This window comes from Ipomoea nil, unplaced genomic scaffold (assembly GCF_001879475.1).
Source record: "Ipomoea nil cultivar Tokyo-kokei standard unplaced genomic scaffold, Asagao_1.1 scaffold0480, whole genome shotgun sequence".
Classification (NCBI taxonomy): domain Eukaryota; kingdom Viridiplantae; phylum Streptophyta; class Magnoliopsida; order Solanales; family Convolvulaceae; genus Ipomoea; species Ipomoea nil.
The window spans coordinates 1,327,933-1,343,771 of record NW_017616908.1 but is presented as its reverse complement, the minus strand read 5'-3'; positions in this window follow the sequence as shown (position 1 = coordinate 1,343,771).

The following is a 15,839-nucleotide window of genomic DNA, read 5'->3' as shown; positions in this document are numbered from 1 at the left end:
AGTTTCCCCGTAGAATACCTTCTCTATAGGACCACCGTTCTACTCTTTACTCGTTAACCCTACAATGATTTCTAAGCTTCGGGGACGAAGCTTTTCGTAAGGGGGGGAGAGTGTAACACCCCATGTTACGGCCTTCAATCCTGGATTAATTATTTAATTAACCCCGCTAATAATAATTAAATATGATTTAATTATGTTAGGTTTCCCTTTAATTAATTAATAGGATCCACCACGAACGGTGGACCCTTGCCTAAATTAGAGGCTTAAGCCTATTAGGAATAAAGAAAGTAAACCTTTTACTATTCAGATCCTAATTAGGAATCCTAGACCTAGTTATCTATTAAGAATAAAGGAAGTAGGCCTTTTACTATTAAGATTATGACTAGAATCCGCTAAGGAATAGAATTAGTAAACACATACCCTAATTAGGAGTCTTAAATATATAAATAGGGAACTTAGGAGGCACCTAGAATTCCCACCACAATAATCTCTCACCACCCAAAGAGCTCCAAGAATTCCCGTAGGAGAAATCAAGAAATCAAGAAAGCTTAAAGAAAGATCCTTCATAGCCAAGGAATTAATTAAGGCTAAGAGGTAACCCATGTCTCAACAAAACCTATTTTCATAGTTATGATTTCCCCTTAGGGTTTCCCCATATTATTGGTAATGGCGAGATCATGGTGATATTTATTATTGATGTTGATTTGATGATTCTACGGTGAATCTTGATAATCTTGATATTGGGAGTTTCTTGATAATTATGATGTTCTTGATGATTAATTGGTATTCTTGATGATTATGTGTTGTTCTTGATGATTAGGATGTTCTTGATGATTAATTGGTATCCTTGATGATTATGTGTTGTTCTTACCGAATCTTGCAATTAGAAGACGAATCGTATTCTTGTTAACATAAAAGTGATTAGAACCCAAGGTTGTATCGTATGATATTACTCTTGGATTATCGGGTGGGAAATCGCATGTTTGGGAGTTGATTGTGTTTAGAAAAGCATGATAGGATAAGTGTCGCTCGTTTCTCGTATTTGATCCGTTTATTATCTACGTGTTGCCGTTAATCACGTTGTAAAGTGTCTAAGCATGGTTTCGGGTTCCACATCGGTTCCCGGGACGAAAAGGTTGTGAAAAGAGTCAGTGGGGGGTAGGGGACCCGCCACCTACCCACGGCCGGAATTACTGTTCCGGCAGCGGGCAGCCGGCGGGCGGGCAGCTGCCCACCGGCAACCCGCTACCCGGAACAGTGTCACCGGCGGGCAGCCGGCGGGCTGGCAGCTGCCCACCGGCAACCCGCTGCCCGGAACAGTGTCACCGGCGGGCAGCCGGCGGGTGACCCCACCCACCGGCTACCCGCTGGAATATCCCCCCCTCGGGACCCCGGCTACCCCGTTTGATGTTTCCCCGATCCCCGTGGTGTCCCAACGGACCCCGTTTGTCGTGCCTATGTCTAGTTTGATATTTCGAGTACCGTTCGTAGGTTTATGAGTCGATTATATCGCATGCTAGTTGAATTGGTATCCCGTTGACCTAGGTGGAAGAAGTATGAACCCCGTAGGGCTATTCCTAGTTGGAGATGGATCACGCATAAGTTTGTTTATACATTGTATTTCCCCTCCCAACGTGTAATGTGGGTTGCATGTGCTTGCTATGTGCTATGTGTGTGTGTTGCCCAATTCGGTAGCGATCGGATTGGGTATCCTGAACAGCGGTTCAGAAGCCGGCTACAGTCAGATGGGAATTCCTGGCTGTAGTCGGATGACGGTATCGTGGGCAGCGGTCCAGAAGCTGGTTGCAGTCAGATGGGAATTCCTGGCTGCAATCAGATGACATTTCCCGAACAGCGGTTCGGAAGCTGGCTGTAGTCATATGGGATTCTTGGCTACAGTCAGATTACACATTCTTATGAGCTGCGGTTCATTGGGAGCCAAAGCGAACGACTCCTCCGTGTGGATACGGGGCAGGGTGCTGCGGGGCCGTGTCAGAGCTATATGCGCTGACCCTCATGTATGGGCATGCGATTGGTCCTGTGGCGCCAACAAAATGTGCTATGTGTTGAGATATGGAAGAGTTGTGGTTATGAATATCTTGATGGATGTGACTGCGAGATTTATGTTGAGAACCGTTTATGTTGAGCTATGATTGCTGTTTATGCCTTGCCTTATTTGCCTTATGTATTGTGAACTACTTATGACTGTTATAACTAGTGCTTGTGTTTGGCTTTATCTGTCGAGTCATTCCCGATTTTAAAGCTAGAGTTCGTAGGATATATCTTCATGCTCAAAATGGTTTTCGTATATCTATATATATTGCTATATGTATCGTATTTCAACGCGTTGGAGTGGGTTACCAGCATCTCTCGCTGAACAGATATATTTGGCTTTCATGCATAGAAGATTAAGACACTGGAGCGCGCTAGAACTTGGAGTGTAGAAGTAGATAGTTTCCTTTGCCCTGCGAGCCACGTTTATGTAATTACGTTTGAGGATATTAGTTAGTTAGCCTGTGCACTTGGGTTCTCTAGCCCAGGTGTGGCATAGCACCCCGTACGCTTGTATTTATATCTTGGAATTTAATAAGATTCTATCTTCATTATAAGTTTTAAAAGTCTTGAAAAATCTGGGGTGTTACATTACCACCCAAAGAGTTCCAAGAATTCCCCTAGGAGAAATCAAGAAAGCAAGAAAGCTTAAAGAAAGATCCTTCATAGCCAAGGAATTAATTAAGGCTAAGAGGTAACCCATGTCTCAACAAAACCTATTTTCATAGTTATAATTTCCCCTTAGGGTTTCCCCCGTGTTATTGGTAATGGCGAGATTATGATATTTATTATTGGTGTTGATTTGATGATTCTACGGTGAATCTTGATAATCTTGATATTGGGAGTTTCTTGATAATTATAATGTTCTTGATGAGTAATTGGTATTCTTGATGATTATGTGTTGTTCTTGATGATTATGATGTTCTTGATGATTGATTGGTACCCTTGACGATTATGTGTTGTTCTTACCGAATCTTGCAATTAGAATACGAATCGTATTCTTGTTAACATAAAAGTGATTAGAACCCTAGGTTGTATCGTATGATATTATTCTTGGATTATCGGGTAGGGAATCGCATGTTTGGGAGTGGATTGTGTTTAGAAAAGCATGATAGGATAAGTGTCGCTCGTTTCTCGTATTTGATCCGTTTATTGTCTACGTGTTGCCGTTAATTACGTTGTAAAGTGTCTAAGCATGGTTTCGGGTTCCACATCGGTTCCCGGACGAAAAAGTTGTGAAAAGAGTCAGTGGGGGGTAGGTGGGGGTAGGGGACCCGCCACCTACCCACTGCCGTGATTACTGTTCCGGCAGCGGGCAGCTGCCCACCGGCAACCCGCTGCCCGGAACAGTGTTTCCGGCGGGCAGCCGGCGGGTAACCCCCCCAACAACCGGCTACCCGCTGTAATATCCCCCCCTCGGGACCTCGGCTTCCCCGTTTGATGTTTCCCCGATCCCCGTGGTGTCCCAACGGACCCCGTTTGTCGTGCCTATGTCTAGTTTGGTATTTCGGGTACCGTTCGTAGGTTTATGAGTCGATTATATTGCATGCTAGTTGAATTGGTATCCCGTCGACCTAGGTGGAAGAAGTATGAACCCCTTAGGGCTATTCCTAGTTGGTGATGGATCACGCATAAGTTTATTTATACATTGTATTTCCCCTCCCAACGTGTAATGTGGGTTGCATGTGCTTGCTATGTGCTATGTGTGTGTGTTGCCCAATTCGGTAGCGATCGGATTGGTTATCCTGAGCTGCGGTTCAGAAGTCGGCTACAGTCAGATGGGAATTCCTGGCTGCAGTCGGATGACGGTATCCTGGGCAGCGGTCCAGAAGCTGGTTGTAGTCAGATGGGAATTCCTGGCTGCAATCAGATGACATTTCCCGAACAGCGGTTCGGAGGCTGGCTGTAGTCTGCGGTTCATTGGGAGCCAAAGCGAACGACCCTCCGTGTGGTGATACGGGGCAGGGTGCTGCGGGGCCGTGTCAGAGCTATATGCGCTGACCCTCATGTATGGGCATGCGATTGGTCCTGTGGCGCCAACAAAGTGTGCTATGTGTTGTGATATGGATAAGTTGTGGTTATGAGTACCTTGGTGATTGTGACTATGGGTTTTATGTTGGGGACTGCTTATGTCGGGTTATGATTATCGTTTATGCCTTACCGTTCCTGCCTTATCTATGTGAATTGCATATGCTCGTTATAACTGTTGCTTGTGTCTGGCTTTATCTGTTGAGTCATCCCGGTTTTAAAGCTAGAGTTCGTAGGATATATCTTCATGCTCAAAATGGTTTTTGTATATCTATATATATTGCTATATGTATTGTATTTCAACGCGTTGGAGTGGGTTACCAGCATCTCTCGCTGAACAGATATATTTGGCTTTCAGGCACAGAAGATTAAGTCACTGGAGCGCGCTAGAACTTAGAGTGTAGAAGTAGATAGTTTCCCTTTCGGCCTGCGTGCCTTGTTTATGTATTTATGCTTTGAGGATATTAGATAGTTAGCCTGTGCACTTGGGTTCTCTAGCCCAGGTGTGGCATAGCACCCCGAACGTCTGTATTATATTTTGGGATTTAATAAGATTCTTCCTTTATTATAAGTTTTAAAAGTCTTGAAAATCTGGGGTGTTACAGTTGGTATCAGAGCCTAAGTTTGACCCTAGGATAAGACTCTTAAGACCGGACTTTAGGACATTAGGCTTGAACTCTAGGTAACTAGGAACTTAGGACTTATGAATCTTAGGACGCGCAGTGAGATTGTGAAACCTACACATAACCTCCCCTCACTTTATCCCTCCATGAATTAAAGAACCCCCCTACGCTTACCACACCAAGGTAAGGGTGCAGCACACTGACCCGTCACTACAATAAATATTGGCCCTAAAGACCAACAGCACGACGCCAACAAGAAGACAGTCAAGGACCCCACACTCCTCACAGAACGAATCCGAACCTTCAATAAAATCCTTGGGTTAATGGAATGCCCAGGGGAGCACCGTGTAGAGATAGCCTCGTTCGAAGACACGAGGCTGATCTTTGATAAATCCAAAAAGGACCCACTTATGGGTAACAACCGGGGGTCCAACTAGGAGTGCTTAGGGGAACGACTACAAGGACGATTCCACCCCGCACCCACAAGGGCAACCACGTACAAGAAATCCCCCACCACCTTCGTCGAACGCAAACGCAGACTTCGCCCAACAAGTCTCTAACCATCGACCACCCACATCCTCGGGAGAAGAGGATCCCGTAATCTTAGGAAAATGGATCCGAACCCTCAACAAAATCCTCGAGTTAGCAGGACGCCTAGAGGAACGCCGCGTGAAGGTAGCCTCGTTCTACTTCGGACACGAGGCCGATCCCTGGTAGATCCATGAGGGTCCCACTTACCAACAAGAACCGGGGTTCAACTGGGAACACCTCAAGGCGCGACTTCGAGAGCGGTTTTATCCAACACACGTAAAAGCATCCATGTACGAAGAGTTTCTCCATCTAAGACAAGGGACAACTACCGTCATGGAATACCAACAAACGATTCCTTGAACTAGTATGCTTCACAATAGAACTAGTCCCACCGAGGTAACCGGAGTAGAGAGATTCGTATCGGGCCTCAACTTTGAAGCCCGAAAAGCACTAGTGATAAACAGACCTCGGACTCTCAACGAGGCTTACTCCAGTGCCACTAATCTCTACCGAATCCAACTACTCCAAACGCGGAATCCAGGAACAAACCCGAAAGAAGAAGTAACAGAAGTGGGAAGCCGCTCCCTCTAGCATGAGCGAACCCCTTCGTAACTAGTCACGAATGGGCGCAACTATCCAAGCCCAGAGACGGGGAACGCCAATTAGAATGCAAGGAAGTAAGGTAGTACGTCAACGACACCCTTTCCTAATCGTTGGCACGAGTCACCGAAAGGGGCTCGATATGACAAGAAGAGGCAACGAACACATGGAAAGTATCATACAACTAGAACCTCCCAGCAATAAGGATCTTACCTTGGAACAAGGACCTTGATGGTTTTGAGGCACCGTGAGAAGTACGTGAGACACGCAAAGTCGCCAATACACCATGCGACGTCAAGGGCAGTCAATCAAATGCATCCCAAGGAAGGGAAATGCATCACCGAGCACTCGGTCACCAAAGGATTGAACAAAGAGCGGGCGACAAGCCAAACTCCAAGAAGAACCAAGAGGACTTACCCTTAATCGAGCAAGGAAAATACGAAGTTGGTTTATAACCAAACTACCCGGTGAAGATGACGAGGTTGCTGATTGGAAACCGGACCCGACCTACTAAGCGGAACGAACATACAAGAGTCTTGACTCATCTAGAACTCGTGCTTAAGGATCAATAAACGTTTTACGATGGGTCATCCTATGTATTCAAGCCCCTTTTAGTACACAAGGGCATGGGGCTTGTCAGGACACGAATCGGTGCCTTTTTGGGGTCTTTCCCGAGGGAATTGACTCTTCCTAGTCATTTTCCCGCGGGTCCCCAACGGGTCCTTGACGGGGCCTTGGCGGGTCCTGGGCAGGAGCTTGGCAGGCGGACGACCGCCCACCTCGCGCCCACTGGTACAATGTGCTGATTTCTTAACCCCTCATTTTATTGATTTGTGGCGCACTTGTGTGCCTCGATTGATGAATGTGAGTCTTGGGTAAGGAACCATGGACCACCCAAACATAGTGTCCTACGTAAAAGACCTGGACGCACGAGACACCATCGGGAAATTACGATCAATTACATTGCACGAGTAATTGAAGTTGGATCCTACGATACAACCGTCTAGGGATGTTTGGCGTAAAGGATTGCGCAAACCAAGGAGGCAAGTTGGGAACTCGTGCCAAGAATCCACGAAGACCTTAAAAGTCAAAATGCTAAGGATGGACCGGGAGTCCTCCAAACCATGGATTTCGTTCAAGCAAATCAGAGGACTCCTTACAAGTTGTATAGAAACCAAGAACTACGTAACCCATGGTGCTAAGCAAAAGGGTAAAGAGCACATTTGTGCCAAGACCTCAAGAGTTATTAAGGACCCACAAGGAAATGAGATGACTCGTAAAGACTCTAAGACATCCCACAACGAGGTTAGGTAATCAACTGCGCTTCAAGAAGGAAAAGAGCATGCAAGGACACCTTCATCATTGAAAGTTACACAAAGAGGGCACCACAAGCCGAACCTCGGGGAAGACATGAAGTCTTACTAAGAATTTCATCCACTAACGAGGAGATGAAATTCAAGAAGAAGAGAAATTCAACCCAAAGTCCATCGACTCCAAAGAGACTTGGGAAGAATTTGGGAAGTGCGCCCTAAGAGATTGGCTTGGTTGACCCAACTTGGTCAAGGCCTTGGGCGCAAGTGCTAAATCATCACGGGAAACTCCCACAAGATGAAAGAGAATGACGAAACCTTAGCCTTGGAAGCGAGGTCTAACAAGGATCTTAAGGTCAAGCAAGTGCCAACACCAAGGAAGAAGGATCATCAGCTCGTCGACGCATCGTGATCAAAAACATCTAACCAGATTATTCACTTGGGATCAAGAAACCTTAACCCATCCTAGCCGAATTCCTTTCCCTCCCTCGGAAAATCGGCCCCCTCCTTATTTCAAAATCCTTTCTACCCATCAGACCCCATTCCTAATTCCATGTTTTAACGATTCCATACAAGGTGGCAACCTCACCACCTAAGTTGCAACCTTGAAAACTGGATCCTAATTCCTGAATTCACCGTGTCCTCAAGTTTGAAACCCACTCTCTTAGCCCTGTAAACCTAATCGTCCCCAAAAGCCCAACACACATAGGCGTGCAAGTATACAGTTTCCTCGTGGAATACCTTCTCTATAGAACCACGGTTCTTCTCTTGACTCGTTAACCCTGCAATGATTTCCAAGCTTCGGGGACGAAGATTCTTGTAAGGGGGGGAGAGTGTAACACCCCGTGTTACGACCTTCAATCCTGGATTAATTATTTAATTAATCCCGCTAATAATAATTAAATATGATTTAATTATGTTAGGGCCCCCTTTAATTAATTAATAGAGTCCACCATGAACCGTGGACCCTTGCCTAAATTAGAGGCTTAAGCCTATTAGGAATAAAGAAAGTAAATCTTTTACTATTCAGATCCTAATTAGGAATCCTAGACCTAGTTATCTATTAGGAATAAAAGAAATAGGCCTTTTACTATTCAGATTGTGATCCGCTTTAATTATCCCTAAAGCAAGTCCCTAAGTCCTATAAGGAATAGAATTAGTAAACCCATACCATTCATACCCTAATTAGGAGTCTTAAATATATAAATAGGGAACTTAGGAGGCACCTAGAATTCCCACCACAATAATCTCTTACCACCCAAAGAGTTCCAAGAATTCCCCTAGGAGAAATCAAGAAAGCAAGAAAGCTTAAAGAAAGATCCTTCATAGCCAAGGAATTAATTAAGGCTAAGAGGTAACCCATGTCTCAACAAAACCTATTTTCATAGTTATAATTTCCCCTTAGGGTTTCCCCCGTGTTATTGGTAATGGCGAGATTATGATATTTATTATTGGTGTTGATTTGATGATTCTACGGTGAATCTTGATAATCATGATATTGGGAGTTTCTTGATAATTATGATGTTCTTGATGATTATGTGTTGTTTCTTGATGATTATGTGTTGTTCTTGATGATTATGATGTTCTTGATGATTGATTGGTACCCTTGACGATTATGTGTTGTTCTTACCGAATCTTGCAATTTGAAGATGAATCGTATTCTTGTTAACATAAAAGTGATTAGAACCCTAGGTTGTATCGTATGATATTATTCTTGGATTATCGGGTGGGGAATCGCATGTTTGGGAGTGGATTGTGTTTAGAAAAGCATGATAGGATAAGTGTCGCTCGTTTCTCGTATTTGATCCGTTTATTGTCTACGTGTTGCCGTTAATTACGTTGTAAAGTGTCTAAGCATGGTTTCGGGTTCCACATCGGTTCCCGGGACGAAAAAGTTGTGAAAAGAGTCAGTGGGGGGTAGGTGGGGGGTAGGGGACCCGCCACCTACCCACTGCCGTGATTACTGTTCCGGCAGCGGGCAGCCGGCGGGCGGGCAGCTGCCCACCGGCAACCCGCTGCCCGGAACAGTGTTTCCGGCGGGTAACCCCCCACCCACCGGCTACCCGCTGGAATATCCCCCCCTCGGGACCCCGGCTTCCCCGTTTGATGTTTCCCCGATCCCCGTGGTGTCCCAACGGACCCCGTTTGTCGTGCCTATGTCTAGTTTGGTATTTCGGGTACCGTTCGTAGGTTTATGAGTCGATTATATTGCATGCTAGTTGAATTGGTATCCCGTCGACCTAGGTGGAAGAAGTATGAACCCCTTAGGGCTATTCCTAGTTGGTGATGGATCATGCATAAGTTTATTTATACATTGTATTTCCCCTCCCAACGTGTAATGTGGGTTGCATGTGCTTGCTATGTGCTATGTGTGTGTGTTGCCCAATTCGGTAGCGATCGGATTGGTTATCCTGAGCTGCGGTTCAGAAGCCGGCTACAGTCAGATGGGAATTCCTGGCTGCAGTCGGATGACGGTATCCTGGGCAGCGGTCCAGAAGCTGGTTGTAGTCAGATGGGAATTCCTGGCTGCAATCAGCTGCGGTTCGGAGGCTGGCTGACATTTCCTGCAATCAGGCTGGCTACAGTCAGATTACACATTCTTATGAGCTGCGGTTCATTGGGAGCCAAAGCGAACGACCCTCCGTGTGGTGATACGGGGCAGGGTGTTGCGGGGCCGTGTCAGAGCTATATGCGCTGACCCTCATGTATGGGCATGCGATTGGTCCTGTGGCGCCAACAAAGTGTGCTATGTGTTGTGATATGGATAAGTTGTGGTTATGAGTACCTTGGTGGTTGTGACTATGGGTTTTATGTTGGGGACTGCTTATGTCGGGTTATGATTATCGTTTATGCCTTACCGTACCTGCCCTATCTGTGTGAATTGCATATGCTCGTTATAACTGTTGCTTGTGTCTGGCTTTATCTGTTGAGTCATCCCCGGTTTTAAAGCTAGAGTTCGTAGGATATAACTTCATGCTCAAAATGGTTTTCGTATATCTATATATATTGCTATATGTATTGTATTTCAAAGCGTTGGAGTGGGTTACCAGCATCTCTCGCTGAACAGATATATTTGGCTTTCAGGCACAGAAGATTAAGTCACTGGAGCGCGCTAGAACTTGGAGTGTAGAAGTAGATAGTTTCCCTTTCGGCCTGCGTGCCTTGTTTATGTATTTATGCTTTGGGGATATTAGATAGTTAGCCTGTGCACTTGGGTTCTCTAGCCCAGGTGTGGCATAGCACCCCGAACGTCTGTATTATATTTTGGGATTTAATAAGATTCTACCTTTATTATAAGTTTTAAAAGTCTTGAAAATCTGGGGTGTTACACAATTCCCTCGGGAAAGACCCCAAAAAGGCACTGATTCATGTTCTGACAAGTCCCATGCCCTTGTGCACTAAAAGGGGTTTGAATACATAGGATGACCCATCGTACAACGTTTATTGATCCTTAAGCACGAGTTCAAGATGGGTCAAGACTCTTGTATGTTCGTTCCGCTTAGTAGGTCGGGTCTGGTTTCCAATCAGCAACCTCGTCATCTTCACCGGGTAGTTTGGTTATAGACCAACTTCGTCTCTTCCTTGCTTGATTAAGGGTAAGCCCTCTTGGTTCTTCTTGGAGTTCGGCTTGTCGCCCGCTCTTTGTTCAATCCTTTGGTGACCGAGTGCTCGGTGATGCATTTCCCTTCCTTGGGATGCATTTGATTGACTGCCCTTGACGTCGTATGGTGTATCGGCGACTTTGCGTGTCTCACGTACTTCTCACGGTGCCTTAAAACCATCAAGGTCCTTGTTCCAAGGTAAGATCCTTATTGCTGTGAGGTTCTAGTTGTATGATACTTTCCATGTGTTCGTTGCATCTTCTTGTCATATCGAGCCCCTTTCGGTGATTCGTGCCAATGATTAGGAAAGGGTGTCGTTGACGTACTACCTTACCTCCTTGCATTCGAATTGGCGTTCCCAGTCTCCGGGCTGGGATAGTTGCGCCCATTTGTGACCAGTTCCGAAAGGGTTCGCTCATGCTGGAGGGAGCGGCCTCCCACTTCCGTTACTTCTTCTTTCGGGTTTGTTCCTGGATTCCGCGTTTGGAGTAGTTGGATTCGGTAGAGATTAGTGGCACTGGAGTAAGCCTCGTTGAGAGTCCGAGGTCTGCTTATCACTAGTGCTTTTCGGGCTTCAATGTTGAGGCCCGATACGAATCTCTCTACTCCGGTTACCTCGGTGGGACAAGTTCTATTGTGAAGCGTACTAGTTCAAGGAATCGTTTGTTGGTATTCCATGACGGTAGTTGTCCCTTGTCTTAGATGGAGAAACTCTTCGTACATGGATGCTTTTACGTGTGTTGGATAAAACCGCTCTCGAAGTCGCGCCTTGAGGTGTTCCCAGTTGAACCCCGGTTCTTGTTGGTAAGTGGGACCCTCATGGATCTACCAGGGATCGGCCTCGTGTCCGAAGTAGAACGAGGCTACCTCCACGCGGCGTTCCTCTAGGCGTCCTGCTAACTCGAGAATTTTGTCGAGGGTTCGGATCCATTCTCCTAGGATTACGGGATCTTCTTCTCCCGAGGATGTGGGTGGTCGATGGTTAGAGACTTGTTGGGCGAAGTCTGCGTTTGCGTTCAACGAAGGTGGTGGGGGATTTCTTGTACGTGGTTGCCCTTGTGGGTGCGGGGTGGAATCGTCCTTTTAGTCGTGCCCCTAGGCACTCCTAGCTGGACCCTCGGTTGTTACCCACAAGTGGGTCCTTTTTAGATTTATCACAGATCAGCCTCGTGTCTTCGACCGAGGCTATCTCTACGCGGTGCTCCCCTGGGCATTCCATTAACCCAAGGATTTTGTTGAAGGTTCGGATTCGTTCTGCGAGAAGTGTGGGGTCCTTGACTGTCTTCTTGTTGGCGCCGTGCTGTTGGTCTTTAGGGCCGATATTTATTGTAGTGACGGGTCAGTGTGCTGCACCCTTACCTTGGTGTGGTAAGCGTAGGGAGGTTCTTTAAGTCATGGAGGGATAAAGTGAGGGGAGGTTATGTGTAGGTTTCACAATCTCACTGCGCATCCTAAGATTCCTAAGTCCTATGTTCCTAGTTACCTAGAGTTCAAGCCTAATGTCCTAAAGTCCGGTCTTAAGAGTCTTATCCTAGGGTCAAACTTAGGCTCTGATACCAACTGTAACACCCCAGATTTTCAAGACTTTTAAAACTTATAATAAAGGTAGAATCTTATTAAATCCCAAGATATAAATACAAGCGTACGGGGTGCTATGCCACACCTGGGTTAGAGAACCCAAGTGCACAGGCTAAATAACTAATATCCTCAAAACGTAATTACATAAACGTGGCACGCAGGCCAAAGGAAACTATCTACTTCTACACTCCAAGTTCTAGCGCACTCCAGTGACTTAATCTCCTGTGCCTGAAAGCCAAATATATCTGTTCAGCGAGAGATGCTGGTAACCCACTTCAACGCGTTGAAATACAATACATATAGCAATATATATAGATATACGAAAACCATTTTGAGCATGAGAATATATCCTACGAACTCTAGCTTTAAAAACCGGGAATAACTCGATAGATAAGGCCAGACACAAACAACAGTTATAACAGTCATAAGTAGTTCATAATAGATGAGGCAAGTAGGGCAAGCATAAGCATTAATCATAACCCATCATAAACAATCCCCAATATGAAACCCATAGTCACAACCCAAGGCACTCGTAGTCACAACTCGTCCGTATCACAACACATAACGCACGTTGTTGGCACCACAGGACCACTCGCATGCCCATACATGCGGGTCAGCGCATATAGCTCTAACACGGCCCCACAGCACCATGCCCCGTATCGCAACACGGGGAGGTCGATCGCAACCAACCGATGAACCGCAGCTCATCATAATGTTTGATCGCAACCAAACAGTGGACCGCAGCCCAAGAGAGTGTGTCATCTGACTGTAGCCAGGAATTCCCATCTAACTACAGCCAGCCTCTGAACCGCAGCTCAGGAAAATGTCATCTGATTGCAGCCAGGAATTCCCATCTGACTACAACCAGCTTCTGAATCGCAGCCCAGGATACCGTCATCCGACTGCAGCCAGGAATTCCCTTCTGACTATAGCCGGCTTCTGAACCGCAGCTCAGGATAACCAATCCGATCGCAACCGTATTGGGGCAACACGCACACATAACACATAGCAAGCACATACAACCCACATTACACATTGGGAAGGGGAATAAAACGTATAACGAAACCTAAGCGTGATCCATCACATACTAAGAATGGTCCTAAGGGGATCATACTTCTTCCTCCTAGGTCAACGGGATACCAATTCAACTAGCATGCAATACCTTAGACTCATAAACCTACGAACGGTACCCGAAATATCAAACTAGACATAGTCACGACAAACGGGGTCCGTTGGGGCACCACGGGGATCGGGGAAACATCAAACGGGGAAGCCGGGGTCCCGAGGGGGGAAATTTCCAGCGGGTAGCCGGTGGGTGGGGGTCCACCCGCTGGCTGTCACTGTTCCGGGCAGCGGGTGCCCGGCGGGTAGCTGCCCACTGCCGGAACTGCCCGAAGTTGCCGCGGGTAGGTGGCGGGTCCCCTACCCCCACCTACCCCCCACTGACTCTTTTCATCACCTTTCGCCCTGGGAACCGTTGTGGAACCCGAAACCATGCTTAGACACTTTACAACGCAATTAACGACAACACGTAGACAATTAACGGATCAAATACGAGAGACGAACGGCACCTAACCTATCATGCTTTTCTAAACATAATCAACACCCAAACATGCGATTTCCCCACCCGATAATCCAAGAATAATAACATACGATACAACCTAGGGTTCTAATCACTTTTATATCAACAAGAATACGATTCATCTTTTAATTGCAAGATTCGGTAAGAATAACACATAAACATCAAGGATGCCAATTAATCATCAAGAACATCATAATCATCAAGAACAACACATAATCATCAAGGATCCCAAATTAATCATCAAGAATATCATCATTATCAAGAAACTCCCAATTATCAAGATTATCAAGATTCCCCATGGAATCATCAAATCAACATCAATAATAATCACCATAATTTCGCCATTCACAATAATATGGGGGAAACCCTAAGGGGAAATCATAGCTATGAAAATAGGTTTTGTTGAGACATGGGTTACCTCTTAGCCTTAAATAATTCCTTAGCTATGAAGGATCTTTCTTTAAGCTTTCTTGCTTTCTTGATTTCTCCTAGGGGAATTCTTGGAACTCTTTGGATGGTGAGAGATTATTGTGGTGGGAATTCTAGGTGTCTCCTAAGTTCCCTATTTATATATTTAAGACTCCTAATTAGGGCCTGAATGGTATGGGTTTACTAATTCTATTCCTTATAGGACTTAGGGACTTGCTATAGGGATAATTAAAGCGGATCACAATCTGAATAGTAAAAGGCCTACTTCTTTTATTCCTAATGGATAACTAGGTCTAGGATTCCTAATTAGGATATGAATAGTAAAAGGTTTACTTTCTTTATTCCTAATAGGCTTAAGCCTTTAATTTAGGCAAGGGTCCATGGTTCATGGTGGACCCTATTAATTAATTAAAGGGGAGCCTAACATAATTAAATCATATTTAATTATTATTAGCGGGATTAATTAAATAATTAATCCAGGATTGAAGGCCGTAACACGGGGTGTTACACACGGCCCCACAGCACCCTGCCCCGTATCGCAACACGGAGGGGTCGATCGCAACCGACCGATGAACCGCAGCTCATCATAGTGTTTGATCGCAACCAAACAGTGGACCGCAGCCCAAGAGAATGTCATCTGACTGCAGCCAGGAAAGAGGACGAACCGCAGCTCGTATAGAAACGTTTGATCGCAACCAAACGGTGGACCGCAGCCCAAGAGTATCAATCTGACCGCAGCCAGCTTCTGAACCGCAGCTCAGGATAACCAATCCGATCGCAACCGAATTGGGGTAACACACACACATAACACATAGCAAGCACACGCAACCCACATTACACATTGGGAAGGGGAGAAAGCGTATAACAAAACCTATGCATGATCCATCACATACTAAGAATAGTCCTAAGGGCTTCATGCTTCTTCCACCTAGGTCAACGGGATACCAATTTAACTAGCATGCAATATAAAAGACTCATAAACCTACGAACGGTACCCACAACATCAAACTAGACATAGACACGATAAACGGAGTCCGTTGGGACACCCCAAAAATCCACATTCCAAGCCATGAATTAATTTAGTAATTAATTCTATTTCTTTTGAGGAATTGATTCCTAAAATCCTGATTTTTGATACTCAAGGACTAGAAATTGACTAGTCAATCTTTAAGTGGAGTTGTACCTTGTGCTTTGAGAGTAGTTCCCTTGTTCCCTACACTTTTTGAGAGTTAGTAAGGGTAACCTTGTCTTTTCACCATGAGCTAGTTCTTTGTAACCTAAACCTAAAAGACTACCGCATTTCATCCCTTACATTCCATACAAAATATCTCCATCTTCTCTCTAGAAAACAAGAGTAGCTTGTTCTTCAAGCCAAAAAGAGCCTTTGTCAAGATTCCAAGTTTTGCTTCCAAGATTCAATCTTTCCTCTATTTTGGCATCTAGAAGGGTAAGATCTAAGCTTGTCTAGTCTTTTTGGTTCCATCTTAGTTGTCTTTTTGTTAAA